Source organism: Rhinoderma darwinii, unplaced genomic scaffold, assembly GCF_050947455.1.
Source record: "Rhinoderma darwinii isolate aRhiDar2 unplaced genomic scaffold, aRhiDar2.hap1 Scaffold_513, whole genome shotgun sequence".
Lineage (NCBI taxonomy): Eukaryota > Metazoa > Chordata > Amphibia > Anura > Rhinodermatidae > Rhinoderma > Rhinoderma darwinii.
The window spans coordinates 164,104-192,097 of record NW_027464061.1 but is presented as its reverse complement, the minus strand read 5'-3'; the positions used below and the strand labels follow the sequence as shown (position 1 = coordinate 192,097).

The window sequence follows — 27,994 nt, the reverse complement described above, 5'->3', positions numbered from 1 at the left end:
TTGTTATTCTTCTAGGTAACATAGTAACAAATCCAAATTGCTGCTCTCTTTGTAGGCAAGCAAGGCTTTGTTGCAACTGCAATTCTTACTTCTTCTTGAAATGTAGGGACGACAGTACATTCCATCACATCCATCTAGTGTACACAGGTAGGTCCATTGTGGCGGGCAGGCGAGCGGGCGGGCTGCTTTATTGGCTGTTTGCTGTTCCCCTACTCCACTCCACTATTTGACTGTTGTGCTGCATCAATCAATCAATCAATCAATCAATCAATCAATCAATCAATCAATCAATCAATCAATCAGTGGCTGGCTCAGGTGCAGCTCTTTAACTTACCTAAAAGGGAGGGCGGAGAGAAGACAAGGAAGGTGAATGAGGTGTTCCAATGTGAAATGCCGGAAACACAGAAACACAGACGACACACAACAAGAGGTGGCAATCTATTCATTAATTGCATTTAATCAATGAGCTCATTATCACTCATGCATTGTCCAACAGGTGTTGAAATAATGGGATTAAAAGGGGAGATCCCTTCAGAAAGACAGAAACAATAGCAAAGACAAAAAACACTTTTGGAATCTGCTTTTAGTCAACACATAAGGAAAGGGTGCACCGGTCCTGGAAATACTGCAATACCAGGTCAATGCGTGGAGTGGACAGAGCAAGCTCTATTTCCATCTCCCTGTTCTAAAAATCCATTTAATATATGGTCCCCAGATAGGGGACGTATCAGATATTAAACTGATAAGAACAGATACTACACTTGATCTTAGCCAAAAGGCCGAGAAGCGATAACCCGAACGGGCCGCGCGTTGCCCGAGCATGCCCGATACTGCTGTTCAGCCCTTGCAGCGATTCAGCCTACTTCTAGGCAATTCCATGGGGCCCTGCAGGCTCACACACTCACAGCTACACGGGAGGTGAATAAAGGCCGGAGAGGAAGCCAGACAGGATTTGCTTCTTTTGCTTGCACCACAATGCAGTGCTGAAAGAGGAGGAATCTACATAAAAACGCCTTCCTGGCAACGCCCAAATGCCCTGCTGCCATGCAGATAAACACTGGCAGCGGCAGCAAGTGCATGCCCACAGCCACCCCTTGTTCCTTCACACCTTGTATCAGCTGTAATCCAGTCCAGTCCAGTGCTGCCTGCTGAGCAGCACTGACCAACACTGCCTGGGCCCAGGCTTTTATCTCTGAGGCCCCATTATGATGTCAGAAAGCTGGCTCTGGAATCCTGAGGGCTCCACTATGACACGTGCAAAGTTCCGTCTGAACTTTATATAAGACGGTGAGGCTCAGTCAGTCACTCAGTGTTGCCTGAGAGGGCAACACTGCAACAGCCGGCCGCCAGGCTGTCTTTTTTTTGCACAGCTAGTTGCCTCCAGGAGGCCACAAGAGGGAGACAAGGGACTGCAAAATGGAAAATAGGCATCCACCAACTTTACAGACAACTTCTCCTTGCTCCTACAACCTCCATCCTTGCACAGTTTGTTATTCTTCTAGGTAACATAGTAACAAATCCAAATTGCTGCTCTCTTTATAGGCAAGCAAGGCTTTGTTGCAACTGCAATTCTTACTTCTTCTTGAAATGTAGGGACGACAGTACATTCCATCACATCCATCTAGTGTACACAGGTAGGTCCATTGTGGCGGGCAGGCGAGCGGGCGGGCTGCTTTATTGGCTGTTTGCTGTTCCCCTACTCCACTCCACTATTTGACTGTTGTGCTGCATCAATCAATCAATCAATCAATCAATCAATCAATCAATCAATCAATCAATCAGTGGCTGGCTCAGGTGCAGCTCTTTAACTTACCTAAAAGGGAGGGCGGAGAGAAGACAAGGAAGGTGAATGAGGTGTTCCAATGTGAAATGCCGGAAACACAGAAACACAGACGACACACAACAAGAGGTGGCAATCTATTCATTAATTGCATTTAATCAATGAGCTCATTATCACTCATGCATTGTCCAACAGGTGTTGAAATAATGGGATTAAAAGGGGAGATCCCTTCAGAAAGACAGAAACAATAGCAAAGACAAAAAACACTTTTGGAATCTGCTTTTAGTCAACACATAAGGAAAGGGTGCACCGGTCCTGGAAATACTGCAATACCAGGTCAATGCGTGGAGTGGACAGAGCAAGCTCTATTTCCATCTCCCTGTTCTAAAAATCCATTTAATATATGGTCCCCAGATAGGGGACGTATCAGATATTAAACTGATAAGAACAGATACTACACTTGATCTTAGCCAAAAGGCCGAGAAGCGATAACCCGAACGGGCCGCGCGTTGCCCGAGCCTGCCCGATACTGCTGTTCAGCCCTTGCAGCGATTCAGCCTACTTCTAGGCAATTCCATGGGGCCCTGCAGGCTCACACACTCACAGCTACACGGGAGGTGAATAAAGGCCGGAGAGGAAGCCAGACAGGATTTGCTTCTTTTGCTTGCACCACAATGCAGTGCTGAAAGAGGAGGAATCTACATAAAAACGCCTTCCTGGCAACGCCCAAATGCCCTGCTGCCATGCAGATAAACACTGGCAGCGGCAGCAAGTGCATGCCCACAGCCACCCCTTGTTCCTTCACACCTTGTATCAGCTGTAATCCAGTCCAGTCCAGTGCTGCCTGCTGAGCAGCACTGACCAACACTGCCTGGGCCCAGGCTTTTATCTCTGAGGCCCCATTATGATGTCAGAAAGCTGGCTCTGGAATCCTGAGGGCTCCACTATGACACGTGCAAAGTTCCGTCTGAACTTTATATAAGACGGTGAGGCTCAGTCAGTCACTCAGTGTTGCCTGAGAGGGCAACACTGCAACAGCCGGCCGCCAGGCTGTCTTTTTTTTGCACAGCTAGTTGCCTCCAGGAGGCCACAAGAGGGAGACAAGGGACTGCAAAATGGAAAATAGGCATCCACCAACTTTACAGACAACTTCTCCTTGCTCCTACAACCTCCATCCTTGCACAGTTTGTTATTCTTCTAGGTAACATAGTAACAAATCCAAATTGCTGCTCTCTTTGTAGGCAAGCAAGGCTTTGTTGCAACTGCAATTCTTACTTCTTCTTGAAATGTAGGGACGACAGTACATTCCATCACATCCATCTAGTGTACACAGGTAGGTCCATTGTGGCGGGCAGGCGAGCGGGCGGGCTGCTTTATTGGCTGTTTGCTGTTCCCCTACTCCACTCCACTATTTGACTGTTGTGCTGCATCAATCAATCAATCAATCAATCAATCAATCAATCAATCAATCAATCAATCAATCAGTGGCTGGCTCAGGTGCAGCTCTTTAACTTACCTAAAAGGGAGGGCGGAGAGAAGACAAGGAAGGTGAATGAGGTGTTCCAATGTGAAATGCCGGAAACACAGAAACACAGACGACACACAACAAGAGGTGGCAATCTATTCATTAATTGCATTTAATCAATGAGCTCATTATCACTCATGCATTGTCCAACAGGTGTTGAAATAATGGGATTAAAAGGGGAGATCCCTTCAGAAAGACAGAAACAATAGCAAAGACAAAAAACACTTTTGGAATCTGCTTTTAGTCAACACATAAGGAAAGGGTGCACCGGTCCTGGAAATACTGCAATACCAGGTCAATGCGTGGAGTGGACAGAGCAAGCTCTATTTCCATCTCCCTGTTCTAAAAATCCATTTAATATATGGTCCCCAGATAGGGGACGTATCAGATATTAAACTGATAAGAACAGATACTACACTTGATCTTAGCCAAAAGGCCGAGAAGCGATAACCCGAACGGGCCGCGCGTTGCCCGAGCCTGCCCGATACTGCTGTTCAGCCCTTGCAGCGATTCAGCCTACTTCTAGGCAATTCCATGGGGCCCTGCAGGCTCACACACTCACAGCTACACGGGAGGTGAATAAAGGCCGGAGAGGAAGCCAGACAGGATTTGCTTCTTTTGCTTGCACCACAATGCAGTGCTGAAAGAGGAGGAATCTACATAAAAACGCCTTCCTGGCAACGCCCAAATGCCCTGCTGCCATGCAGATAAACACTGGCAGCGGCAGCAAGTGCATGCCCACAGCCACCCCTTGTTCCTTCACACCTTGTATCAGCTGTAATCCAGTCCAGTCCAGTGCTGCCTGCTGAGCAGCACTGACCAACACTGCCTGGGCCCAGGCTTTTATCTCTGAGGCCCCATTATGATGTCAGAAAGCTGGCTCTGGAATCCTGAGGGCTCCACTATGACACGTGCAAAGTTCCGTCTGAACTTTATATAAGACGGTGAGGCTCAGTCAGTCACTCAGTGTTGCCTGAGAGGGCAACACTGCAACAGCCGGCCGCCAGGCTGTCTTTTTTTTGCACAGCTAGTTGCCTCCAGGAGGCCACAAGAGGGAGACAAGGGACTGCAAAATGGAAAATAGGCATCCACCAACTTTACAGACAACTTCTCCTTGCTCCTACAACCTCCATCCTTGCACAGTTTGTTATTCTTCTAGGTAACATAGTAACAAATCCAAATTGCTGCTCTCTTTGTAGGCAAGCAAGGCTTTGTTGCAACTGCAATTCTTACTTCTTCTTGAAATGTAGGGACGACAGTACATTCCATCACATCCATCTAGTGTACACAGGTAGGTCCATTGTGGCGGGCAGGCGAGCGGGCGGGCTGCTTTATTGGCTGTTTGCTGTTCCCCTACTCCACTTCACTATTTGACTGTTGTGCTGCATCAATCAATCAATCAATCAATCAATCAATCAATCAATCAATCAATCAATCAATCAATCAGTGGCTGGCTCAGGTGCAGCTCTTTAACTTACCTAAAAGGGAGGGCGGAGAGAAGACAAGGAAGGTGAATGAGGTGTTCCAATGTGAAATGCCGGAAACACAGAAACACAGACGACACACAACAAGAGGTGGCAATCTATTCATTAATTGCATTTAATCAATGAGCTCATTATCACTCATGCATTGTCCAACAGGTGTTGAAATAATGGGATTAAAAGGGGAGATCCCTTCAGAAAGACAGAAACAATAGCAAAGACAAAAAACACTTTTGGAATCTGCTTTTAGTCAACACATAAGGAAAGGGTGCACCGGTCCTGGAAATACTGCAATACCAGGTCAATGCGTGGAGTGGACAGAGCAAGCTCTATTTCCATCTCCCTGTTCTAAAAATCCATTTAATATATGGTCCCCAGATAGGGGACGTATCAGATATTAAACTGATAAGAACAGATACTACACTTGATCTTAGCCAAAAGGCCGAGAAGCGATAACCCGAACGGGCCGCGCGTTGCCCGAGCCTGCCCGATACTGCTGTTCAGCCCTTGCAGCGATTCAGCCTACTTCTAGGCAATTCCATGGGGCCCTGCAGGCTCACACACTCACAGCTACACGGGAGGTGAATAAAGGCCGGAGAGGAAGCCAGACAGGATTTGCTTCTTTTGCTTGCACCACAATGCAGTGCTGAAAGAGGAGGAATCTACATAAAAACGCCTTCCTGGCAACGCCCAAATGCCCTGCTGCCATGCAGATAAACACTGGCAGCGGCAGCAAGTGCATGCCCACAGCCACCCCTTGTTCCTTCACACCTTGTATCAGCTGTAATCCAGTCCAGTCCAGTGCTGCCTGCTGAGCAGCACTGACCAACACTGCCTGGGCCCAGGCTTTTATCTCTGAGGCCCCATTATGATGTCAGAAAGCTGGCTCTGGAATCCTGAGGGCTCCACTATGACACGTGCAAAGTTCCGTCTGAACTTTATATAAGACGGTGAGGCTCAGTCAGTCACTCAGTGTTGCCTGAGAGGGCAACACTGCAACAGCCGGCCGCCAGGCTGTCTTTTTTTTGCACAGCTAGTTGCCTCCAGGAGGCCACAAGAGGGAGACAAGGGACTGCAAAATGGAAAATAGGCATCCACCAACTTTACAGACAACTTCTCCTTGCTCCTACAACCTCCATCCTTGCACAGTTTGTTATTCTTCTAGGTAACATAGTAACAAATCCAAATTGCTGCTCTCTTTGTAGGCAAGCAAGGCTTTGTTGCAACTGCAATTCTTACTTCTTCTTGAAATGTAGGGACGACAGTACATTCCATCACATCCATCTAGTGTACACAGGTAGGTCCATTGTGGCGGGCAGGCGAGCGGGCGGGCTGCTTTATTGGCTGTTTGCTGTTCCCCTACTCCACTTCACTATTTGACTGTTGTGCTGCATCAATCAATCAATCAATCAATCAATCAATCAATCAATCAATCAATCAATCAATCAATCAGTGGCTGGCTCAGGTGCAGCTCTTTAACTTACCTAAAAGGGAGGGCGGAGAGAAGACAAGGAAGGTGAATGAGGTGTTCCAATGTGAAATGCCGGAAACACAGAAACACAGACGACACACAACAAGAGGTGGCAATCTATTCATTAATTGCATTTAATCAATGAGCTCATTATCACTCATGCATTGTCCAACAGGTGTTGAAATAATGGGATTAAAAGGGGAGATCCCTTCAGAAAGACAGAAACAATAGCAAAGACAAAAAACACTTTTGGAATCTGCTTTTAGTCAACACATAAGGAAAGGGTGCACCGGTCCTGGAAATACTGCAATACCAGGTCAATGCGTGGAGTGGACAGAGCAAGCTCTATTTCCATCTCCCTGTTCTAAAAATCCATTTAATATATGGTCCCCAGATAGGGGACGTATCAGATATTAAACTGATAAGAACAGATACTACACTTGATCTTAGCCAAAAGGCCGAGAAGCGATAACCCGAACGGGCCGCGCGTTGCCCGAGCCTGCCCGATACTGCTGTTCAGCCCTTGCAGCGATTCAGCCTACTTCTAGGCAATTCCATGGGGCCCTGCAGGCTCACACACTCACAGCTACACGGGAGGTGAATAAAGGCCGGAGAGGAAGCCAGACAGGATTTGCTTCTTTTGCTTGCACCACAATGCAGTGCTGAAAGAGGAGGAATCTACATAAAAACGCCTTCCTGGCAACGCCCAAATGCCCTGCTGCCATGCAGATAAACACTGGCAGCGGCAGCAAGTGCATGCCCACAGCCACCCCTTGTTCCTTCACACCTTGTATCAGCTGTAATCCAGTCCAGTCCAGTGCTGCCTGCTGAGCAGCACTGACCAACACTGCCTGGGCCCAGGCTTTTATCTCTGAGGCCCCATTATGATGTCAGAAAGCTGGCTCTGGAATCCTGAGGGCTCCACTATGACACGTGCAAAGTTCCGTCTGAACTTTATATAAGACGGTGAGGCTCAGTCAGTCACTCAGTGTTGCCTGAGAGGGCAACACTGCAACAGCCGGCCGCCAGGCTGTCTTTTTTTTGCACAGCTAGTTGCCTCCAGGAGGCCACAAGAGGGAGACAAGGGACTGCAAAATGGAAAATAGGCATCCACCAACTTTACAGACAACTTCTCCTTGCTCCTACAACCTCCATCCTTGCACAGTTTGTTATTCTTCTAGGTAACATAGTAACAAATCCAAATTGCTGCTCTCTTTGTAGGCAAGCAAGGCTTTGTTGCAACTGCAATTCTTACTTCTTCTTGAAATGTAGGGACGACAGTACATTCCATCACATCCATCTAGTGTACACAGGTAGGTCCATTGTGGCGGGCAGGCGAGCGGGCGGGCTGCTTTATTGGCTGTTTGCTGTTCCCCTACTCCACTCCACTATTTGACTGTTGTGCTGCATCAATCAATCAATCAATCAATCAATCAATCAATCAATCAATCAATAAATCAATCAATCAATCAATCAGTGGCTGGCTCAGGTGCAGCTCTTTAACTTACCTAAAAGGGAGGGCGGAGAGAAGACAAGGAAGGTGAATGAGGTGTTCCAATGTGAAATGCCGGAAACACAGAAACACAGACGACACACAACAAGAGGTGGCAATCTATTCATTAATTGCATTTAATCAATGAGCTCATTATCACTCATGCATTGTCCAACAGGTGTTGAAATAATGGGATTAAAAGGGGAGATCCCTTCAGAAAGACAGAAACAATAGCAAAGACAAAAAACACTTTTGGAATCTGCTTTTAGTCAACACATAAGGAAAGGGTGCACCGGTCCTGGAAATACTGCAATACCAGGTCAATGCGTGGAGTGGACAGAGCAAGCTCTATTTCCATCTCCCTGTTCTAAAAATCCATTTAATATATGGTCCCCAGATAGGGGACGTATCAGATATTAAACTGATAAGAACAGATACTACACTTGATCTTAGCCAAAAGGCCGAGAAGCGATAACCCGAACGGGCCGCGCGTTGCCCGAGCCTGCCCGATACTGCTGTTCAGCCCTTGCAGCGATTCAGCCTACTTCTAGGCAATTCCATGGGGCCCTGCAGGCTCACACACTCACAGCTACACGGGAGGTGAATAAAGGCCGGAGAGGAAGCCAGACAGGATTTGCTTCTTTTGCTTGCACCACAATGCAGTGCTGAAAGAGGAGGAATCTACATAAAAACGCCTTCCTGGCAACGCCCAAATGCCCTGCTGCCATGCAGATAAACACTGGCAGCGGCAGCAAGTGCATGCCCACAGCCACCCCTTGTTCCTTCACACCTTGTATCAGCTGTAATCCAGTCCAGTCCAGTGCTGCCTGCTGAGCAGCACTGACCAACACTGCCTGGGCCCAGGCTTTTATCTCTGAGGCCCCATTATGATGTCAGAAAGCTGGCTCTGGAATCCTGAGGGCTCCACTATGACACGTGCAAAGTTCCGTCTGAACTTTATATAAGACGGTGAGGCTCAGTCAGTCACTCAGTGTTGCCTGAGAGGGCAACACTGCAACAGCCGGCCGCCAGGCTGTCTTTTTTTTGCACAGCTAGTTGCCTCCAGGAGGCCACAAGAGGGAGACAAGGGACTGCAAAATGGAAAATAGGCATCCACCAACTTTACAGACAACTTCTCCTTGCTCCTACAACCTCCATCCTTGCACAGTTTGTTATTCTTCTAGGTAACATAGTAACAAATCCAAATTGCTGCTCTCTTTGTAGGCAAGCAAGGCTTTGTTGCAACTGCAATTCTTACTTCTTCTTGAAATGTAGGGACGACAGTACATTCCATCACATCCATCTAGTGTACACAGGTAGGTCCATTGTGGCGGGCAGGCGAGCGGGCGGGCTGCTTTATTGGCTGTTTGCTGTTCCCCTACTCCACTCCACTATTTGACTGTTGTGCTGCATCAATCAATCAATCAATCAATCAATCAATCAATCAATCAATAAATCAATCAATCAATCAATCAGTGGCTGGCTCAGGTGCAGCTCTTTAACTTACCTAAAAGGGAGGGCGGAGAGAAGACAAGGAAGGTGAATGAGGTGTTCCAATGTGAAATGCCGGAAACACAGAAACACAGACGACACACAACAAGAGGTGGCAATCTATTCATTAATTGCATTTAATCAATGAGCTCATTATCACTCATGCATTGTCCAACAGGTGTTGAAATAATGGGATTAAAAGGGGAGATCCCTTCAGAAAGACAGAAACAATAGCAAAGACAAAAAACACTTTTGGAATCTGCTTTTAGTCAACACATAAGGAAAGGGTGCACCGGTCCTGGAAATACTGCAATACCAGGTCAATGCGTGGAGTGGACAGAGCAAGCTCTATTTCCATCTCCCTGTTCTAAAAATCCATTTAATATATGGTCCCCAGATAGGGGACGTATCAGATATTAAACTGATAAGAACAGATACTACACTTGATCTTAGCCAAAAGGCCGAGAAGCGATAACCCGAACGGGCCGCGCGTTGCCCGAGCCTGCCCGATACTGCTGTTCAGCCCTTGCAGCGATTCAGCCTACTTCTAGGCAATTCCATGGGGCCCTGCAGGCTCACACACTCACAGCTACACGGGAGGTGAATAAAGGCCGGAGAGGAAGCCAGACAGGATTTGCTTCTTTTGCTTGCACCACAATGCAGTGCTGAAAGAGGAGGAATCTACATAAAAACGCCTTCCTGGCAACGCCCAAATGCCCTGCTGCCATGCAGATAAACACTGGCAGCGGCAGCAAGTGCATGCCCACAGCCACCCCTTGTTCCTTCACACCTTGTATCAGCTGTAATCCAGTCCAGTCCAGTGCTGCCTGCTGAGCAGCACTGACCAACACTGCCTGGGCCCAGGCTTTTATCTCTGAGGCCCCATTATGATGTCAGAAAGCTGGCTCTGGAATCCTGAGGGCTCCACTATGACACGTGCAAAGTTCCGTCTGAACTTTATATAAGACGGTGAGGCTCAGTCAGTCACTCAGTGTTGCCTGAGAGGGCAACACTGCAACAGCCGGCCGCCAGGCTGTCTTTTTTTTGCACAGCTAGTTGCCTCCAGGAGGCCACAAGAGGGAGACAAGGGACTGCAAAATGGAAAATAGGCATCCACCAACTTTACAGACAACTTCTCCTTGCTCCTACAACCTCCATCCTTGCACAGTTTGTTATTCTTCTAGGTAACATAGTAACAAATCCAAATTGCTGCTCTCTTTGTAGGCAAGCAAGGCTTTGTTGCAACTGCAATTCTTACTTCTTCTTGAAATGTAGGGACGACAGTACATTCCATCACATCCATCTAGTGTACACAGGTAGGTCCATTGTGGCGGGCAGGCGAGCGGGCGGGCTGCTTTATTGGCTGTTTGCTGTTCCCCTACTCCACTCCACTATTTGACTGTTGTGCTGCATCAATCAATCAATCAATCAATCAATCAATCAATCAATCAATCAATCAATCAGTGGCTGGCTCAGGTGCAGCTCTTTAACTTACCTAAAAGGGAGGGCGGAGAGAAGACAAGGAAGGTGAATGAGGTGTTCCAATGTGAAATGCCGGAAACACAGAAACACAGACGACACACAACAAGAGGTGGCAATCTATTCATTAATTGCATTTAATCAATGAGCTCATTATCACTCATGCATTGTCCAACAGGTGTTGAAATAATGGGATTAAAAGGGGAGATCCCTTCAGAAAGACAGAAACAATAGCAAAGACAAAAAACACTTTTGGAATCTGCTTTTAGTCAACACATAAGGAAAGGGTGCACCGGTCCTGGAAATACTGCAATACCAGGTCAATGCGTGGAGTGGACAGAGCAAGCTCTATTTCCATCTCCCTGTTCTAAAAATCCATTTAATATATGGTCCCCAGATAGGGGACGTATCAGATATTAAACTGATAAGAACAGATACTACACTTGATCTTAGCCAAAAGGCCGAGAAGCGATAACCCGAACGGGCCGCGCGTTGCCCGAGCCTGCCCAATACTGCTGTTCAGCCCTTGCAGCGATTCAGCCTACTTCTAGGCAATTCCATGGGGCCCTGCAGGCTCACACACTCACAGCTACACGGGAGGTGAATAAAGGCCGGAGAGGAAGCCAGACAGGATTTGCTTCTTTTGCTTGCACCACAATGCAGTGCTGAAAGAGGAGGAATCTACATAAAAACGCCTTCCTGGCAACGCCCAAATGCCCTGCTGCCATGCAGATAAACACTGGCAGCGGCAGCAAGTGCATGCCCACAGCCACCCCTTGTTCCTTCACACCTTGTATCAGCTGTAATCCAGTCCAGTCCAGTGCTGCCTGCTGAGCAGCACTGACCAACACTGCCTGGGCCTAGGCTTTTATCTCTGAGGCCCCATTATGATGTCAGAAAGCTGGCTCTGGAATCCTGAGGGCTCCACTATGACACGTGCAAAGTTCCGTCTGAACTTTATATAAGACGGTGAGGCTCAGTCAGTCACTCAGTGTTGCCTGAGAGGGCAACACTGCAACAGCCGGCCGCCAGGCTGTCTTTTTTTTGCACAGCTAGTTGCCTCCAGGAGGCCACAAGAGGGAGACAAGGGACTGCAAAATGGAAAATAGGCATCCACCAACTTTACAGACAACTTCTCCTTGCTCCTACAACCTCCATCCTTGCACAGTTTGTTATTCTTCTAGGTAACATAGTAACAAATCCAAATTGCTGCTCTCTTTGTAGGCAAGCAAGGCTTTGTTGCAACTGCAATTCTTACTTCTTCTTGAAATGTAGGGACGACAGTACATTCCATCACATCCATCTAGTGTACACAGGTAGGTCCATTGTGGCGGGCAGGCGAGCGGGCGGGCTGCTTTATTGGCTGTTTGCTGTTCCCCTACTCCACTCCACTATTTGACTGTTGTGCTGCATCAATCAATCAATCAATCAATCAATCAATCAATCAATCAATCAATCAGTGGCTGGCTCAGGTGCAGCTCTTTAACTTACCTAAAAGGGAGGGCGGAGAGAAGACAAGGAAGGTGAATGAGGTGTTCCAATGTGAAATGCCGGAAACACAGAAACACAGACGACACACAACAAGAGGTGGCAATCTATTCATTAATTGCATTTAATCAATGAGCTCATTATCACTCATGCATTGTCCAACAGGTGTTGAAATAATGGGATTAAAAGGGGAGATCCCTTCAGAAAGACAGAAACAATAGCAAAGACAAAAAACACTTTTGGAATCTGCTTTTAGTCAACACATAAGGAAAGGGTGCACCGGTCCTGGAAATACTGCAATACCAGGTCAATGCGTGGAGTGGACAGAGCAAGCTCTATTTCCATCTCCCTGTTCTAAAAATCCATTTAATATATGGTCCCCAGATAGGGGACGTATCAGATATTAAACTGATAAGAACAGATACTACACTTGATCTTAGCCAAAAGGCCGAGAAGCGATAACCCGAAGGGGCCGCGCGTTGCCCGAGCCTGCCCGATACTGCTGTTCAGCCCTTGCAGCGATTCAGCCTACTTCTAGGCAATTCCATGGGGCCCTGCAGGCTCACACACTCACAGCTACACGGGAGGTGAATAAAGGCCGGAGAGGAAGCCAGACAGGATTTGCTTCTTTTGCTTGCACCACAATGCAGTGCTGAAAGAGGAGGAATCTACATAAAAACGCCTTCCTGGCAACGCCCAAATGCCCTGCTGCCATGCAGATAAACACTGGCAGCGGCAGCAAGTGCATGCCCACAGCCACCCCTTGTTCCTTCACACCTTGTATCAGCTGTAATCCAGTCCAGTCCAGTGCTGCCTGCTGAGCAGCACTGACCAACACTGCCTGGGCCCAGGCTTTTATCTCTGAGGCCCCATTATGATGTCAGAAAGCTGGCTCTGGAATCCTGAGGGCTCCACTATGACACGTGCAAAGTTCCGTCTGAACTTTATATAAGACGGTGAGGCTCAGTCAGTCACTCAGTGTTGCCTGAGAGGGCAACACTGCAACAGCCGGCCGCCAGGCTGTCTTTTTTTTGCACAGCTAGTTGCCTCCAGGAGGCCACAAGAGGGAGACAAGGGACTGCAAAATGGAAAATAGGCATCCACCAACTTTACAGACAACTTCTCCTTGCTCCTACAACCTCCATCCTTGCACAGTTTGTTATTCTTCTAGGTAACATAGTAACAAATCCAAATTGCTGCTCTCTTTGTAGGCAAGCAAGGCTTTGTTGCAACTGCAATTCTTACTTCTTCTTGAAATGTAGGGACGACAGTACATTCCATCACATCCATCTAGTGTACACAGGTAGGTCCATTGTGGCGGGCAGGCGAGCGGGCGGGCTGCTTTATTGGCTGTTTGCTGTTCCCCTACTCCACTCCACTATTTGACTGTTGTGCTGCATCAATCAATCAATCAATCAATCAATCAATCAATCAATCAATCAATCAATCAATCAATCAGTGGCTGGCTCAGGTGCAGCTCTTTAACTTACCTAAAAGGGAGGGCGGAGAGAAGACAAGGAAGGTGAATGAGGTGTTCCAATGTGAAATGCCGGAAACACAGAAACACAGACGACACACAACAAGAGGTGGCAATCTATTCATTAATTGCATTTAATCAATGAGCTCATTATCACTCATGCATTGTCCAACAGGTGTTGAAATAATGGGATTAAAAGGGGAGATCCCTTCAGAAAGACAGAAACAATAGCAAAGACAAAAAACACTTTTGGAATCTGCTTTTAGTCAACACATAAGGAAAGGGTGCACCGGTCCTGGAAATACTGCAATACCAGGTCAATGCGTGGAGTGGACAGAGCAAGCTCTATTTCCATCTCCCTGTTCTAAAAATCCATTTAATATATGGTCCCCAGATAGGGGACGTATCAGATATTAAACTGATAAGAACAGATACTACACTTGATCTTAGCCAAAAGGCCGAGAAGCGATAACCCGAACGGGCCGCGCGTTGCCCGAGCCTGCCCGATACTGCTGTTCAGCCCTTGCAGCGATTCAGCCTACTTCTAGGCAATTCCATGGGGCCCTGCAGGCTCACACACTCACAGCTACACGGGAGGTGAATAAAGGCCGGAGAGGAAGCCAGACAGGATTTGCTTCTTTTGCTTGCACCACAATGCAGTGCTGAAAGAGGAGGAATCTACATAAAAACGCCTTCCTGGCAACGCCCAAATGCCCTGCTGCCATGCAGATAAACACTGGCAGCGGCAGCAAGTGCATGCCCACAGCCACCCCTTGTTCCTTCACACCTTGTATCAGCTGTAATCCAGTCCAGTCCAGTGCTGCCTGCTGAGCAGCACTGACCAACACTGCCTGGGCCCAGGCTTTTATCTCTGAGGCCCCATTATGATGTCAGAAAGCTGGCTCTGGAATCCTGAGGGCTCCACTATGACACGTGCAAAGTTCCGTCTGAACTTTATATAAGACGGTGAGGCTCAGTCAGTCACTCAGTGTTGCCTGAGAGGGCAACACTGCAACAGCCGGCCGCCAGGCTGTCTTTTTTTTGCACAGCTAGTTGCCTCCAGGAGGCCACAAGAGGGAGACAAGGGACTGCAAAATGGAAAATAGGCATCCACCAACTTTACAGACAACTTCTCCTTGCTCCTACAACCTCCATCCTTGCACAGTTTGTTATTCTTCTAGGTAACATAGTAACAAATCCAAATTGCTGCTCTCTTTGTAGGCAAGCAAGGCTTTGTTGCAACTGCAATTCTTACTTCTTCTTGAAATGTAGGGACGACAGTACATTCCATCACATCCATCTAGTGTACACAGGTAGGTCCATTGTGGCGGGCAGGCGAGCGGGCGGGCTGCTTTATTGGCTGTTTGCTGTTCCCCTACTCCACTCCACTATTTGACTGTTGTGCTGCATCAATCAATCAATCAATCAATCAATCAATCAATCAATCAATCAATCAATCAATCAGTGGCTGGCTCAGGTGCAGCTCTTTAACTTACCTAAAAGGGAGGGCGGAGAGAAGACAAGGAAGGTGAATGAGGTGTTCCAATGTGAAATGCCGGAAACACAGAAACACAGACGACACACAACAAGAGGTGGCAATCTATTCATTAATTGCATTTAATCAATGAGCTCATTATCACTCATGCATTGTCCAACAGGTGTTGAAATAATGGGATTAAAAGGGGAGATCCCTTCAGAAAGACAGAAACAATAGCAAAGACAAAAAACACTTTTGGAATCTGCTTTTAGTCAACACATAAGGAAAGGGTGCACCGGTCCTGGAAATACTGCAATACCAGGTCAATGCGTGGAGTGGACAGAGCAAGCTCTATTTCCATCTCCCTGTTCTAAAAATCCATTTAATATATGGTCCCCAGATAGGGGACGTATCAGATATTAAACTGATAAGAACAGATACTACACTTGATCTTAGCCAAAAGGCCGAGAAGCGATAACCCGAACGGGCCGCGCGTTGCCCGAGCCTGCCCGATACTGCTGTTCAGCCCTTGCAGCGATTCAGCCTACTTCTAGGCAATTCCATGGGGCCCTGCAGGCTCACACACTCACAGCTACACGGGAGGTGAATAAAGGCCGGAGAGGAAGCCAGACAGGATTTGCTTCTTTTGCTTGCACCACAATGCAGTGCTGAAAGAGGAGGAATCTACATAAAAACGCCTTCCTGGCAACGCCCAAATGCCCTGCTGCCATGCAGATAAACACTGGCAGCGGCAGCAAGTGCATGCCCACAGCCACCCCTTGTTCCTTCACACCTTGTATCAGCTGTAATCCAGTCCAGTCCAGTGCTGCCTGCTGAGCAGCACTGACCAACACTGCCTGGGCCCAGGCTTTTATCTCTGAGGCCCCATTATGATGTCAGAAAGCTGGCTCTGGAATCCTGAGGGCTCCACTATGACACGTGCAAAGTTCCGTCTGAACTTTATATAAGACGGTGAGGCTCAGTCAGTCACTCAGTGTTGCCTGAGAGGGCAACACTGCAACAGCCGGCCGCCAGGCTGTCTTTTTTTTGCACAGCTAGTTGCCTCCAGGAGGCCACAAGAGGGAGACAAGGGACTGCAAAATGGAAAATAGGCATCCACCAACTTTACAGACAACTTCTCCTTGCTCCTACAACCTCCATCCTTGCACAGTTTGTTATTCTTCTAGGTAACATAGTAACAAATCCAAATTGCTGCTCTCTTTGTAGGCAAGCAAGGCTTTGTTGCAACTGCAATTCTTACTTCTTCTTGAAATGTAGGGACGACAGTACATTCCATCACATCCATCTAGTGTACACAGGTAGGTCCATTGTGGCGGGCAGGCGAGCGGGCGGGCTGCTTTATTGGCTGTTTGCTGTTCCCCTACTCCACTCCACTATTTGACTGTTGTGCTGCATCAATCAATCAATCAATCAATCAATCAATCAATCAATCAGTGGCTGGCTCAGGTGCAGCTCTTTAACTTACCTAAAAGGGAGGGCGGAGAGAAGACAAGGAAGGTGAATGAGGTGTTCCAATGTGAAATGCCGGAAACACAGAAACACAGACGACACACAACAAGAGGTGGCAATCTATTCATTAATTGCATTTAATCAATGAGCTCATTATCACTCATGCATTGTCCAACAGGTGTTGAAATAATGGGATTAAAAGGGGAGATCCCTTCAGAAAGACAGAAACAATAGCAAAGACAAAAAACACTTTTGGAATCTGCTTTTAGTCAACACATAAGGAAAGGGTGCACCGGTCCTGGAAATACTGCAATACCAGGTCAATGCGTGGAGTGGACAGAGCAAGCTCTATTTCCATCTCCCTGTTCTAAAAATCCATTTAATATATGGTCCCCAGATAGGGGACGTATCAGATATTAAACTGATAAGAACAGATACTACACTTGATCTTAGCCAAAAGGCCGAGAAGCGATAACCCGAAGGGGCCGCGCGTTGCCCGAGCCTGCCCGATACTGCTGTTCAGCCCTTGCAGCGATTCAGCCTACTTCTAGGCAATTCCATGGGGCCCTGCAGGCTCACACACTCACAGCTACACGGGAGGTGAATAAAGGCCGGAGAGGAAGCCAGACAGGATTTGCTTCTTTTGCTTGCACCACAATGCAGTGCTGAAAGAGGAGGAATCTACATAAAAACGCCTTCCTGGCAACGCCCAAATGCCCTGCTGCCATGCAGATAAACACTGGCAGCGGCAGCAAGTGCATGCCCACAGCCACCCCTTGTTCCTTCACACCTTGTATCAGCTGTAATCCAGTCCAGTCCAGTGCTGCCTGCTGAGCAGCACTGACCAACACTGCCTGGGCCCAGGCTTTTATCTCTGAGGCCCCATTATGATGTCAGAAAGCTGGCTCTGGAATCCTGAGGGCTCCACTATGACACGTGCAAAGTTCCGTCTGAACTTTATATAAGACGGTGAGGCTCAGTCAGTCACTCAGTGTTGCCTGAGAGGGCAACACTGCAACAGCCGGCCGCCAGGCTGTCTTTTTTTTGCACAGCTAGTTGCCTCCAGGAGGCCACAAGAGGGAGACAAGGGACTGCAAAATGGAAAATAGGCATCCACCAACTTTACAGACAACTTCTCCTTGCTCCTACAACCTCCATCCTTGCACAGTTTGTTATTCTTCTAGGTAACATAGTAACAAATCCAAATTGCTGCTCTCTTTGTAGGCAAGCAAGGCTTTGTTGCAACTGCAATTCTTACTTCTTCTTGAAATGTAGGGACGACAGTACATTCCATCACATCCATCTAGTGTACACATGTAGGTCCATTGTGGCGGGCAGGCGAGCGGGCGGGCTGCTTTATTGGCTGTTTGCTGTTCCCCTACTCCACTCCACTATTTGACTGTTGTGCTGCATCAATCAATCAATCAATCAATCAATCAATCAATCAATCAATCAATCAATCAATCAGTGGCTGGCTCAGGTGCAGCTCTTTAACTTACCTAAAAGGGAGGGCGGAGAGAAGACAAGGAAGGTGAATGAGGTGTTCCAATGTGAAATGCCGGAAACACAGAAACACAGACGACACACAACAAGAGGTGGCAATCTATTCATTAATTGCATTTAATCAATGAGCTCATTATCACTCATGCATTGTCCAACAGGTGTTGAAATAATGGGATTAAAAGGGGAGATCCCTTCAGAAAGACAGAAACAATAGCAAAGACAAAAAACACTTTTGGAATCTGCTTTTAGTCAACACATAAGGAAAGGGTGCACCGGTCCTGGAAATACTGCAATACCAGGTCAATGCGTGGAGTGGACAGAGCAAGCTCTATTTCCATCTCCCTGTTCTAAAAATCCATTTAATATATGGTCCCCAGATAGGGGACGTATCAGATATTAAACTGATAAGAACAGATACTACACTTGATCTTAGCCAAAAGGCCGAGAAGCGATAACCCGAAGGGGCCGCGCATTGCCCGAGCCTGCCCGATACTGCTGTTCAGCCCTTGCAGCGATTCAGCCTACTTCTAGGCAATTCCATGGGGCCCTGCAGGCTCACACACTCACAGCTACACGGGAGGTGAATAAAGGCCGGAGAGGAAGCCAGACAGGATTTGCTTCTTTTGCTTGCACCACAATGCAGTGCTGAAAGAGGAGGAATCTACATAAAAACGCCTTCCTGGCAACGCCCAAATGCCCTGCTGCCATGCAGATAAACACTGGCAGCGGCAGCAAGTGCATGCCCACAGCCACCCCTTGTTCCTTCACACCTTGTATCAGCTGTAATCCAGTCCAGTCCAGTGCTGCCTGCTGAGCAGCACTGACCAACACTGCCTGGGCCCAGGCTTTTATCTCTGAGGCCCCATTATGATGTCAGAAAGCTGGCTCTGGAATCCTGAGGGCTCCACTATGACACGTGCAAAGTTCCGTCTGAACTTTATATAAGACGGTGAGGCTCAGTCAGTCACTCAGTGTTGCCTGAGAGGGCAACACTGCAACAGCCGGCCGCCAGGCTGTCTTTTTTTTGCACAGCTAGTTGCCTCCAGGAGGCCACAAGAGGGAGACAAGGGACTGCAAAATGGAAAATAGGCATCCACCAACTTTACAGACAACTTCTCCTTGCTCCTACAACCTCCATCCTTGCACAGTTTGTTATTCTTCTAGGTAACATAGTAACAAATCCAAATTGCTGCTCTCTTTGTAGGCAAGCAAGGCTTTGTTGCAACTGCAATTCTTACTTCTTCTTGAAATGTAGGGACGACAGTACATTCCATCACATCCATCTAGTGTACACAGGTAGGTCCATTGTGGCGGGCAGGCGAGCGGGCGGGCTGCTTTATTGGCTGTTTGCTGTTCCCCTACTCCACTCCACTATTTGACTGTTGTGCTGCATCAATCAATCAATCAATCAATCAATCAATCAATCAATCAATCAATCAATCAATCAATCAGTGGCTGGCTCAGGTGCAGCTCTTTAACTTACCTAAAAGGGAGGGCGGAGAGAAGACAAGGAAGGTGAATGAGGTGTTCCAATGTGAAATGCCGGAAACACAGAAACACAGACGACACACAACAAGAGGTGGCAATCTATTCATTAATTGCATTTAATCAATGAGCTCATTATCACTCATGCATTGTCCAACAGGTGTTGAAATAATGGGATTAAAAGGGGAGATCCCTTCAGAAAGACAGAAACAATAGCAAAGACAAAAAACACTTTTGGAATCTGCTTTTAGTCAACACATAAGGAAAGGGTGCTCCGGTCCTGGAAATACTGCAATACCAGGTCAATGCGTGGAGTGGACAGAGCAAGCTCTATTTCCATCTCCCTGTTCTAAAAATCCATTTAATATATGGTCCCCAGATAGGGGACGTATCAGATATTAAACTGATAAGAACAGATACTACACTTGATCTTAGCCAAAAGGCCGAGAAGCGATAACCCGAACGGGCCGCGCGTTGCCCGAGCCTGCCCGATACTGCTGTTCAGCCCTTGCAGCGATTCAGCCTACTTCTAGGCAATTCCATGGGGCCCTGCAGGCTCACACACTCACAGCTACACGGGAGGTGAATAAAGGCCGGAGAGGAAGCCAGACAGGATTTGCTTCTTTTGCTTGCACCACAATGCAGTGCTGAAAGAGGAGGAATCTACATAAAAACGCCTTCCTGGCAACGCCCAAATGCCCTGCTGCCATGCAGATAAACACTGGCAGCGGCAGCAAGTGCATGCCCACAGCCACCCCTTGTTCCTTCACACCTTGTATCAGCTGTAATCCAGTCCAGTCCAGTGCTGCCTGCTGAGCAGCACTGACCAACACTGCCTGGGCCCAGGCTTTTATCTCTGAGGCCCCATTATGATGTCAGAAAGCTGGCTCTGGAATCCTGAGGGCTCCACTATGACACGTGCAAAGTTCCGTCTGAACTTTATATAAGACGGTGAGGCTCAGTCAGTCACTCAGTGTTGCCTGAGAGGGCAACACTGCAACAGCCGGCCGCCAGGCTGTCTTTTTTTTGCACAGCTAGTTGCCTCCAGGAGGCCACAAGAGGGAGACAAGGGACTGCAAAATGGAAAATAGGCATCCACCAACTTTACAGACAACTTCTCCTTGCTCCTACAACCTCCATCCTTGCACAGTTTGTTATTCTTCTAGGTAACATAGTAACAAATCCAAATTGCTGCTCTCTTTGTAGGCAAGCAAGGCTTTGTTGCAACTGCAATTCTTACTTCTTCTTGAAATGTAGGGATGACAGTACATTCCATCACATCCATCTAGTGTACACAGGTAGGTCTATTGTGGCGGGCAGGCGAGCGGGCGGGCTGCTTTATTGGCTGTTTGCTGTTCCCCTACTCCACTCCACTATTTGACTGTTGTGCTGCATCAATCAATCAATCAATCAATCAATCAATCAGTGGCTGGCTCAGGTGCAGCTCTTTAACTTACCTAAAAGGGAGGGCGGAGAGAAGACAAGGAAGGTGAATGAGGTGTTCCAATGTGAAATGCCGGAAACACAGAAACACAGACGACACACAACAAGAGGTGGCAATCTATTCATTAATTGCATTTAATCAATGAGCTCATTATCACTCATGCATTGTCCAACAGGTGTTGAAATAATGGGATTAAAAGGGGAGATCCCTTCAGAAAGACAGAAACAATAGCAAAGACAAAAAACACTTTTGGAATCTGCTTTTAGTCAACACATAAGGAAAGGGTGCACCGGTCCTGGAAATACTGCAATACCAGGTCAATGCGTGGAGTGGACAGAGCAAGCTCTATTTCCATCTCCCTGTTCTAAAAATCCATTTAATATATGGTCCCCAGATAGGGGACGTATCAGATATTAAACTGATAAGAACAGATACTACACTTGATCTTAGCCAAAAGGCCGAGAAGCGATAACCCGAACGGGCCGCGCGTTGCCCGAGCCTGCCCGATACTGCTGTTCAGCCCTTGCAGCGATTCAGCCTACTTCTAGGCAATTCCATGGGGCCCTGCAGGCTCACACACTCACAGCTACACGGGAGGTGAATAAAGGCCGGAGAGGAAGCCAGACAGGATTTGCTTCTTTTGCTTGCACCACAATGCAGTGCTGAAAGAGGAGGAATCTACATAAAAACGCCTTCCTGGCAACGCCCAAATGCCCTGCTGCCATGCAGATAAACACTGGCAGCGGCAGCAAGTGCATGCCCACAGCCACCCCTTGTTCCTTCACACCTTGTATCAGCTGTAATCCAGTCCAGTCCAGTGCTGCCTGCTGAGCAGCACTGACCAACACTGCCTGGGCCCAGGCTTTTATCTCTGAGGCCCCATTATGATGTCAGAAAGCTGGCTCTGGAATCCTGAGGGCTCCACTATGACACGTGCAAAGTTCCGTCTGAACTTTATATAAGACGGTGAGGCTCAGTCAGTCACTCAGTGTTGCCTGAGAGGGCAACACTGCAACAGCCGGCCGCCAGGCTGTCTTTTTTTTGCACAGCTAGTTGCCTCCAGGAGGCCACAAGAGGGAGACAAGGGACTGCAAAATGGAAAATAGGCATCCACCAACTTTACAGACAACTTCTCCTTGCTCCTACAACCTCCATCCTTGCACAGTTTGTTATTCTTCTAGGTAACATAGTAACAAATCCAAATTGCTGCTCTCTTTGTAGGCAAGCAAGGCTTTGTTGCAACTGCAATTCTTACTTCTTCTTGAAATGTAGGGACGACAGTACATTCCATCACATCCATCTAGTGTACACAGGTAGGTCCATTGTGGCGGGCAGGCGAGCGGGCGGGCTGCTTTATTGGCTGTTTGCTGTTCCCCTACTCCACTCCACTATTTGACTGTTGTGCTGCATCAATCAATCAATCAATCAATCAATCAATCAATCAATCAATCAATCAATCAATCAGTGGCTGGCTCAGGTGCAGCTCTTTAACTTACCTAAAAGGGAGGGCGGAGAGAAGACAAGGAAGGTGAATGAGGTGTTCCAATGTGAAATGCCGGAAACACAGAAACACAGACGACACACAACAAGAGGTGGCAATCTATTCATTAATTGCATTTAATCAATGAGCTCATTATCACTCATGCATTGTCCAACAGGTGTTGAAATAATGGGATTAAAAGGGGAGATCCCTTCAGAAAGACAGAAACAATAGCAAAGACAAAAAACACTTTTGGAATCTGCTTTTAGTCAACACATAAGGAAAGGGTGCACCGGTCCTGGAAATACTGCAATACCAGGTCAATGCGTGGAGTGGACAGAGCAAGCTCTATTTCCATCTCCCTGTTCTAAAAATCCATTTAATATATGGTCCCCAGATAGGGGACGTATCAGATATTAAACTGATAAGAACAGATACTACACTTGATCTTAGCCAAAAGGCCGAGAAGCGATAACCCGAACGGGCCGCGCGTTGCCCGAGCCTGCCCGATACTGCTGTTCAGCCCTTGCAGCGATTCAGCCTACTTCTAGGCAATTCCATGGGGCCCTGCAGGCTCACACACTCACAGCTACACGGGAGGTGAATAAAGGCCGGAGAGGAAGCCAGACAGGATTTGCTTCTTTTGCTTGCACCACAATGCAGTGCTGAAAGAGGAGGAATCTACATAAAAACGCCTTCCTGGCAACGCCCAAATGCCCTGCTGCCATGCAGATAAACACTGGCAGCGGCAGCAAGTGCATGCCCACAGCCACCCCTTGTTCCTTCACACCTTGTATCAGCTGTAATCCAGTCCAGTCCAGTGCTGCCTGCTGAGCAGCACTGACCAACACTGCCTGGGCCCAGGCTTTTATCTCTGAGGCCCCATTATGATGTCAGAAAGCTGGCTCTGGAATCCTGAGGGCTCCACTATGACACGTGCAAAGTTCCGTCTGAACTTTATATAAGACGGTGAGGCTCAGTCAGTCACTTAGTGTTGCCTGAGAGGGCAACACTGCAACAGCCGGCCGCCAGGCTGTCTTTTTTTTGCACAGCTAGTTGCCTCCAGGAGGCCACAAGAGGGAGACAAGGGACTGCAAAATGGAAAATAGGCATCCACCAACTTTACAGACAACTTCTCCTTGCTCCTACAACCTCCATCCTTGCACAGTTTGTTATTCTTCTAGGTAACATAGTAACAAATCCAAATTGCTGCTCTCTTTGTAGGCAAGCAAGGCTTTGTTGCAACTGCAATTCTTACTTCTTCTTGAAATGTAGGGACGACAGTACATTCCATCACATCCATCTAGTGTACACAGGTAGGTCCATTGTGGCGGGCAGGCGAGCGGGCGGGCTGCTTTATTGGCTGTTTGCTGTTCCCCTACTCCACTCCACTATTTGACTGTTGTGCTGCATCAATCAATCAATCAATCAATCAATCAATCAATCAATCAATCAATCAATCAGTGGCTGGCTCAGGTGCAGCTCTTTAACTTACCTAAAAGGGAGGGCGGAGAGAAGACAAGGAAGGTGAATGAGGTGTTCCAATGTGAAATGCCGGAAACACAGAAACACAGACGACACACAACAAGAGGTGGCAATCTATTCATTAATTGCATTTAATCAATGAGCTCATTATCACTCATGCATTGTCCAACAGGTGTTGAAATAATGGGATTAAAAGGGGAGATCCCTTCAGAAAGACAGAAACAATAGCAAAGACAAAAAACACTTTTGGAATCTGCTTTTAGTCAACACATAAGGAAAGGGTGCACCGGTCCTGGAAATACTGCAATACCAGGTCAATGCGTGGAGTGGACAGAGCAAGCTCTATTTCCATCTCCCTGTTCTAAAAATCCATTTAATATATGGTCCCCAGATAGGGGACGTATCAGATATTAAACTGATAAGAACAGATACTACACTTGATCTTAGCCAAAAGGCCGAGAAGCGATAACCCGAACGGGCCGCGCGTTGCCCGAGCCTGCCCGATACTGCTGTTCAGCCCTTGCAGCGATTCAGCCTACTTCTAGGCAATTCCATGGGGCCCTGCAGGCTCACACACTCACAGCTACACGGGAGGTGAATAAAGGCCGGAGAGGAAGCCAGACAGGATTTGCTTCTTTTGCTTGCACCACAATGCAGTGCTGAAAGAGGAGGAATCTACATAAAAACGCCTTCCTGGCAACGCCCAAATGCCCTGCTGCCATGCAGATAAACACTGGCAGCGGCAGCAAGTGCATGCCCACAGCCACCCCTTGTTCCTTCACACCTTGTATCAGCTGTAATCCAGTCCAGTCCAGTGCTGCCTGCTGAGCAGCACTGACCAACACTGCCTGGGCCCAGGCTTTTATCTCTGAGGCCCCATTATGATGTCAGAAAGCTGGCTCTGGAATCCTGAGGGCTCCACTATGACACGTGCAAAGTTCCGTCTGAACTTTATATAAGACGGTGAGGCTCAGTCAGTCACTCAGTGTTGCCTGAGAGGGCAACACTGCAACAGCCGGCCGCCAGGCTGTCTTTTTTTTGCACAGCTAGTTGCCTCCAGGAGGCCACAAGAGGGAGACAAGGGACTGCAAAATGGAAAATAGGCATCCACCAACTTTACAGACAACTTCTCCTTGCTCCTACAACCTCCATCCTTGCACAGTTTGTTATTCTTCTAGGTAACATAGTAACAAATCCAAATTGCTGCTCTCTTTGTAGGCAAGCAAGGCTTTGTTGCAACTGCAATTCTTACTTCTTCTTGAAATGTAGGGACGACAGTACATTCCATCACATCCATCTAGTGTACACAGGTAGGTCCATTGTGGCGGGCAGGCGAGCGGGCGGGCTGCTTTATTGGCTGTTTGCTGTTCCCCTACTCCACTCCACTATTTGACTGTTGTGCTGCATCAATCAATCAATCAATCAATCAATCAATCAATCAATCAATCAGTGGCTGGCTCAGGTGCAGCTCTTTAACTTACCTAAAAGGGAGGGCGGAGAGAAGACAAGGAAGGTGAATGAGGTGTTCCAATGTGAAATGCCGGAAACACAGAAACACAGACGACACACAACAAGAGGTGGCAATCTATTCATTAATTGCATTTAATCAATGAGCTCATTATCACTCATGCATTGTCCAACAGGTGTTGAAATAATGGGATTAAAAGGGGAGATCCCTTCAGAAAGACAGAAACAATAGCAAAGACAAAAAACACTTTTGGAATCTGCTTTTAGTCAACACATAAGGAAAGGGTGCACCGGTCCTGGAAATACTGCAATACCAGGTCAATGCGTGGAGTGGACAGAGCAAGCTCTATTTCCATCTCCCTGTTCTAAAAATCCATTTAATATATGGTCCCCAGATAGGGGACGTATCAGATATTAAACTGATAAGAACAGATACTACACTTGATCTTAGCCAAAAGGCCGAGAAGCGATAACCCGAACGGGCCGCGCGTTGCCCGAGCCTGCCCGATACTGCTGTTCAGCCCTTGCAGCGATTCAGCCTACTTCTAGGCAATTCCATGGGGCCCTGCAGGCTCACACACTCACAGCTACACGGGAGGTGAATAAAGGCCGGAGAGGAAGCCAGACAGGATTTGCTTCTTTTGCTTGCACCACAATGCAGTGCTGAAAGAGGAGGAATCTACATAAAAACGCCTTCCTGGCAACGCCCAAATGCCCTGCTGCCATGCAGATAAACACTGGCAGCGGCAGCAAGTGCATGCCCACAGCCACCCCTTGTTCCTTCACACCTTGTATCAGCTGTAATCCAGTCCAGTCCAGTGCTGCCTGCTGAGCAGCACTGACCAACACTGCCTGGGCCCAGGCTTTTATCTCTAAGGCCCCATTATGATGTCAGAAAGCTGGCTCTGGCTCCTCAGGGCTCCACTATGACACGTGCAAAGTTCCGTCTGAACTTTATATAAGACGGTGAGGCTCAGTCAGTCACTCAGTGTTGCCTGAGAGGGCAACACTGCAACAGCCGGCCGCCAGGCTGTCTTTTTTTTGCACAGCTAGTTGCCTCCAGGAGGCCACAAGAGGGAGACAAGGGACTGCAAAATGGAAAATAGGCATCCACCAACTTTACAGACAACTTCTCCTTGCTCCTACAACCTCCATCCTTGCACAGTTTGTTATTCTTCTAGGTAACATAGTAACAAATCCAAATTGCTGCTCTCTTTGTAGGCAAGCAAGGCTTTGTTGCAACTGCAATTCTTACTTCTTCTTGAAATGTAGGGACGGCAGTACATTCCATCACATCCATCTAGTGTACACAGGTAGGTCCATTGTGGCGGGCAGGCGAGCGGGCGGGCTGCTTTATTGGCTGTTTGCTGTTCCCCTACTCCACTCCACTATTTGACTGTTGTGCTGCATCAATCAATCAATCAATCAATCAATCAATCAATCAATCAATCAATCAATCAGTGGCTGGCTCAGGTGCAGCTCTTTAACTTACCTAAAAGGGAGGGCGGAGAGAAGACAAGGAAGGTGAATGAGGTGTTCCAATGTGAAATGCCGGAAACACAGAAACACAGACGACACACAACAAGAGGTGGCAATCTATTCATTAATTGCATTTAATCAATGAGCTCATTATCACTCATGCATTGTCCAACAGGTGTTGAAATAATGGGATTAAAAGGGGAGATCCCTTCAGAAAGACAGAAACAATAGCAAAGACAAAAAACACTTTTGGAATCTGCTTTTAGTCAACACATAAGGAAAGGGTGCACCGGTCCTGGAAATACTGCAATACCAGGTCAATGCGTGGAGTGGACAGAGCAAGCTCTATTTCCATCTCCCTGTTCTAAAAATCCATTTAATATATGGTCCCCAGATAGGGGACGTATCAGATATTAAACTGATAAGAACAGATACTACACTTGATCTTAGCCAAAAGGCCGAGAAGCGATAACCCGAACGGGCCGCGCGTTGCCCGAGCCTGCCCGATACTGCTGTTCAGCCCTTGCAGCGATTCAGCCTACTTCTAGGCAATTCCATGGGGCCCTGCAGGCTCACACACTCACAGCTACACGGGAGGTGAATAAAGGCCGGAGAGGAAGCCAGACAGGATTTGCTTCTTTTGCTTGCACCACAATGCAGTGCTGAAAGAGGAGGAATCTACATAAAAACGCCTTCCTGGCAACGCCCAAATGCCCTGCTGCCATGCAGATAAACACTGGCAGCGGCAGCAAGTGCATGCCCACAGCCACCCCTTGTTCCTTCACACCTTGTATCAGCTGTAATCCAGTCCAGTCCAGTGCTGCCTGCTGAGCAGCACTGACCAACACTGCCTGGGCCCAGGCTTTTATCTCTGAGGCCCCATTATGATGTCAGAAAGCTGGCTCTGGAATCCTGAGGGCTCCACTATGACACGTGCAAAGTTCCGTCTGAACTTTATATAAGACGGTGAGGCTCAGTCAGTCACTCAGTGTTGCCTGAGAGGGCAACACTGCAACAGCC

General features: G+C 47.7%; 19 non-coding genes across 19 annotated transcripts; all 19 read right to left on the bottom strand.

The window, feature by feature from the left end:
* Positions 1-600: 600 nt before the first annotated feature.
* LOC142720963 (U2 spliceosomal RNA) lies at positions 601-791 on the bottom strand. The gene has a single exon (XR_012873721.1). It is a non-coding gene; the product is annotated as a U2 spliceosomal RNA (small nuclear RNA).
* Positions 792-2,079: 1,288 nt separating this feature from the next.
* LOC142720962 (U2 spliceosomal RNA) lies at positions 2,080-2,270 on the bottom strand. Its single transcript, XR_012873720.1, has one exon. It is a non-coding gene; the product is annotated as a U2 spliceosomal RNA (small nuclear RNA).
* Positions 2,271-3,562: 1,292 nt separating this feature from the next.
* Positions 3,563-3,753, bottom strand: LOC142720961 (U2 spliceosomal RNA). Its single transcript, XR_012873719.1, has one exon. It is a non-coding gene; the product is annotated as a U2 spliceosomal RNA (small nuclear RNA).
* A 1,296-nt stretch (positions 3,754-5,049) lies between these two features.
* Positions 5,050-5,240, bottom strand: LOC142720960 (U2 spliceosomal RNA). The gene has a single exon (XR_012873718.1). It is a non-coding gene; the product is annotated as a U2 spliceosomal RNA (small nuclear RNA).
* A 1,296-nt stretch (positions 5,241-6,536) lies between these two features.
* On the bottom strand, positions 6,537-6,727 carry LOC142720959 (U2 spliceosomal RNA). The gene has a single exon (XR_012873717.1). It is a non-coding gene; the product is annotated as a U2 spliceosomal RNA (small nuclear RNA).
* A 1,304-nt stretch (positions 6,728-8,031) lies between these two features.
* LOC142720958 (U2 spliceosomal RNA) lies at positions 8,032-8,222 on the bottom strand. Its single transcript, XR_012873716.1, has one exon. It is a non-coding gene; the product is annotated as a U2 spliceosomal RNA (small nuclear RNA).
* A 1,300-nt stretch (positions 8,223-9,522) lies between these two features.
* LOC142720956 (U2 spliceosomal RNA) lies at positions 9,523-9,713 on the bottom strand. The gene has a single exon (XR_012873713.1). It is a non-coding gene; the product is annotated as a U2 spliceosomal RNA (small nuclear RNA).
* A 1,288-nt stretch (positions 9,714-11,001) lies between these two features.
* Positions 11,002-11,192, bottom strand: LOC142720955 (U2 spliceosomal RNA). The gene has a single exon (XR_012873712.1). It is a non-coding gene; the product is annotated as a U2 spliceosomal RNA (small nuclear RNA).
* Positions 11,193-12,476: 1,284 nt separating this feature from the next.
* On the bottom strand, positions 12,477-12,667 carry LOC142720954 (U2 spliceosomal RNA). The gene has a single exon (XR_012873711.1). It is a non-coding gene; the product is annotated as a U2 spliceosomal RNA (small nuclear RNA).
* A 1,296-nt stretch (positions 12,668-13,963) lies between these two features.
* On the bottom strand, positions 13,964-14,154 carry LOC142720952 (U2 spliceosomal RNA). Its single transcript, XR_012873710.1, has one exon. It is a non-coding gene; the product is annotated as a U2 spliceosomal RNA (small nuclear RNA).
* Positions 14,155-15,446: 1,292 nt separating this feature from the next.
* Positions 15,447-15,637, bottom strand: LOC142720951 (U2 spliceosomal RNA). The gene has a single exon (XR_012873709.1). It is a non-coding gene; the product is annotated as a U2 spliceosomal RNA (small nuclear RNA).
* A 1,276-nt stretch (positions 15,638-16,913) lies between these two features.
* On the bottom strand, positions 16,914-17,104 carry LOC142720950 (U2 spliceosomal RNA). The gene has a single exon (XR_012873708.1). It is a non-coding gene; the product is annotated as a U2 spliceosomal RNA (small nuclear RNA).
* A 1,292-nt stretch (positions 17,105-18,396) lies between these two features.
* Positions 18,397-18,587, bottom strand: LOC142720949 (U2 spliceosomal RNA). Its single transcript, XR_012873707.1, has one exon. It is a non-coding gene; the product is annotated as a U2 spliceosomal RNA (small nuclear RNA).
* A 1,296-nt stretch (positions 18,588-19,883) lies between these two features.
* On the bottom strand, positions 19,884-20,074 carry LOC142721059 (U2 spliceosomal RNA). The gene has a single exon (XR_012873816.1). It is a non-coding gene; the product is annotated as a U2 spliceosomal RNA (small nuclear RNA).
* Positions 20,075-21,342: 1,268 nt separating this feature from the next.
* Positions 21,343-21,533, bottom strand: LOC142720948 (U2 spliceosomal RNA). The gene has a single exon (XR_012873706.1). It is a non-coding gene; the product is annotated as a U2 spliceosomal RNA (small nuclear RNA).
* A 1,292-nt stretch (positions 21,534-22,825) lies between these two features.
* LOC142720947 (U2 spliceosomal RNA) lies at positions 22,826-23,016 on the bottom strand. Its single transcript, XR_012873705.1, has one exon. It is a non-coding gene; the product is annotated as a U2 spliceosomal RNA (small nuclear RNA).
* Positions 23,017-24,304: 1,288 nt separating this feature from the next.
* On the bottom strand, positions 24,305-24,495 carry LOC142720946 (U2 spliceosomal RNA). The gene has a single exon (XR_012873703.1). It is a non-coding gene; the product is annotated as a U2 spliceosomal RNA (small nuclear RNA).
* A 1,280-nt stretch (positions 24,496-25,775) lies between these two features.
* On the bottom strand, positions 25,776-25,966 carry LOC142720944 (U2 spliceosomal RNA). Its single transcript, XR_012873701.1, has one exon. It is a non-coding gene; the product is annotated as a U2 spliceosomal RNA (small nuclear RNA).
* A 1,287-nt stretch (positions 25,967-27,253) lies between these two features.
* LOC142720943 (U2 spliceosomal RNA) lies at positions 27,254-27,444 on the bottom strand. Its single transcript, XR_012873700.1, has one exon. It is a non-coding gene; the product is annotated as a U2 spliceosomal RNA (small nuclear RNA).
* Between the last annotated feature and the right edge of the window lie 550 nt (positions 27,445-27,994).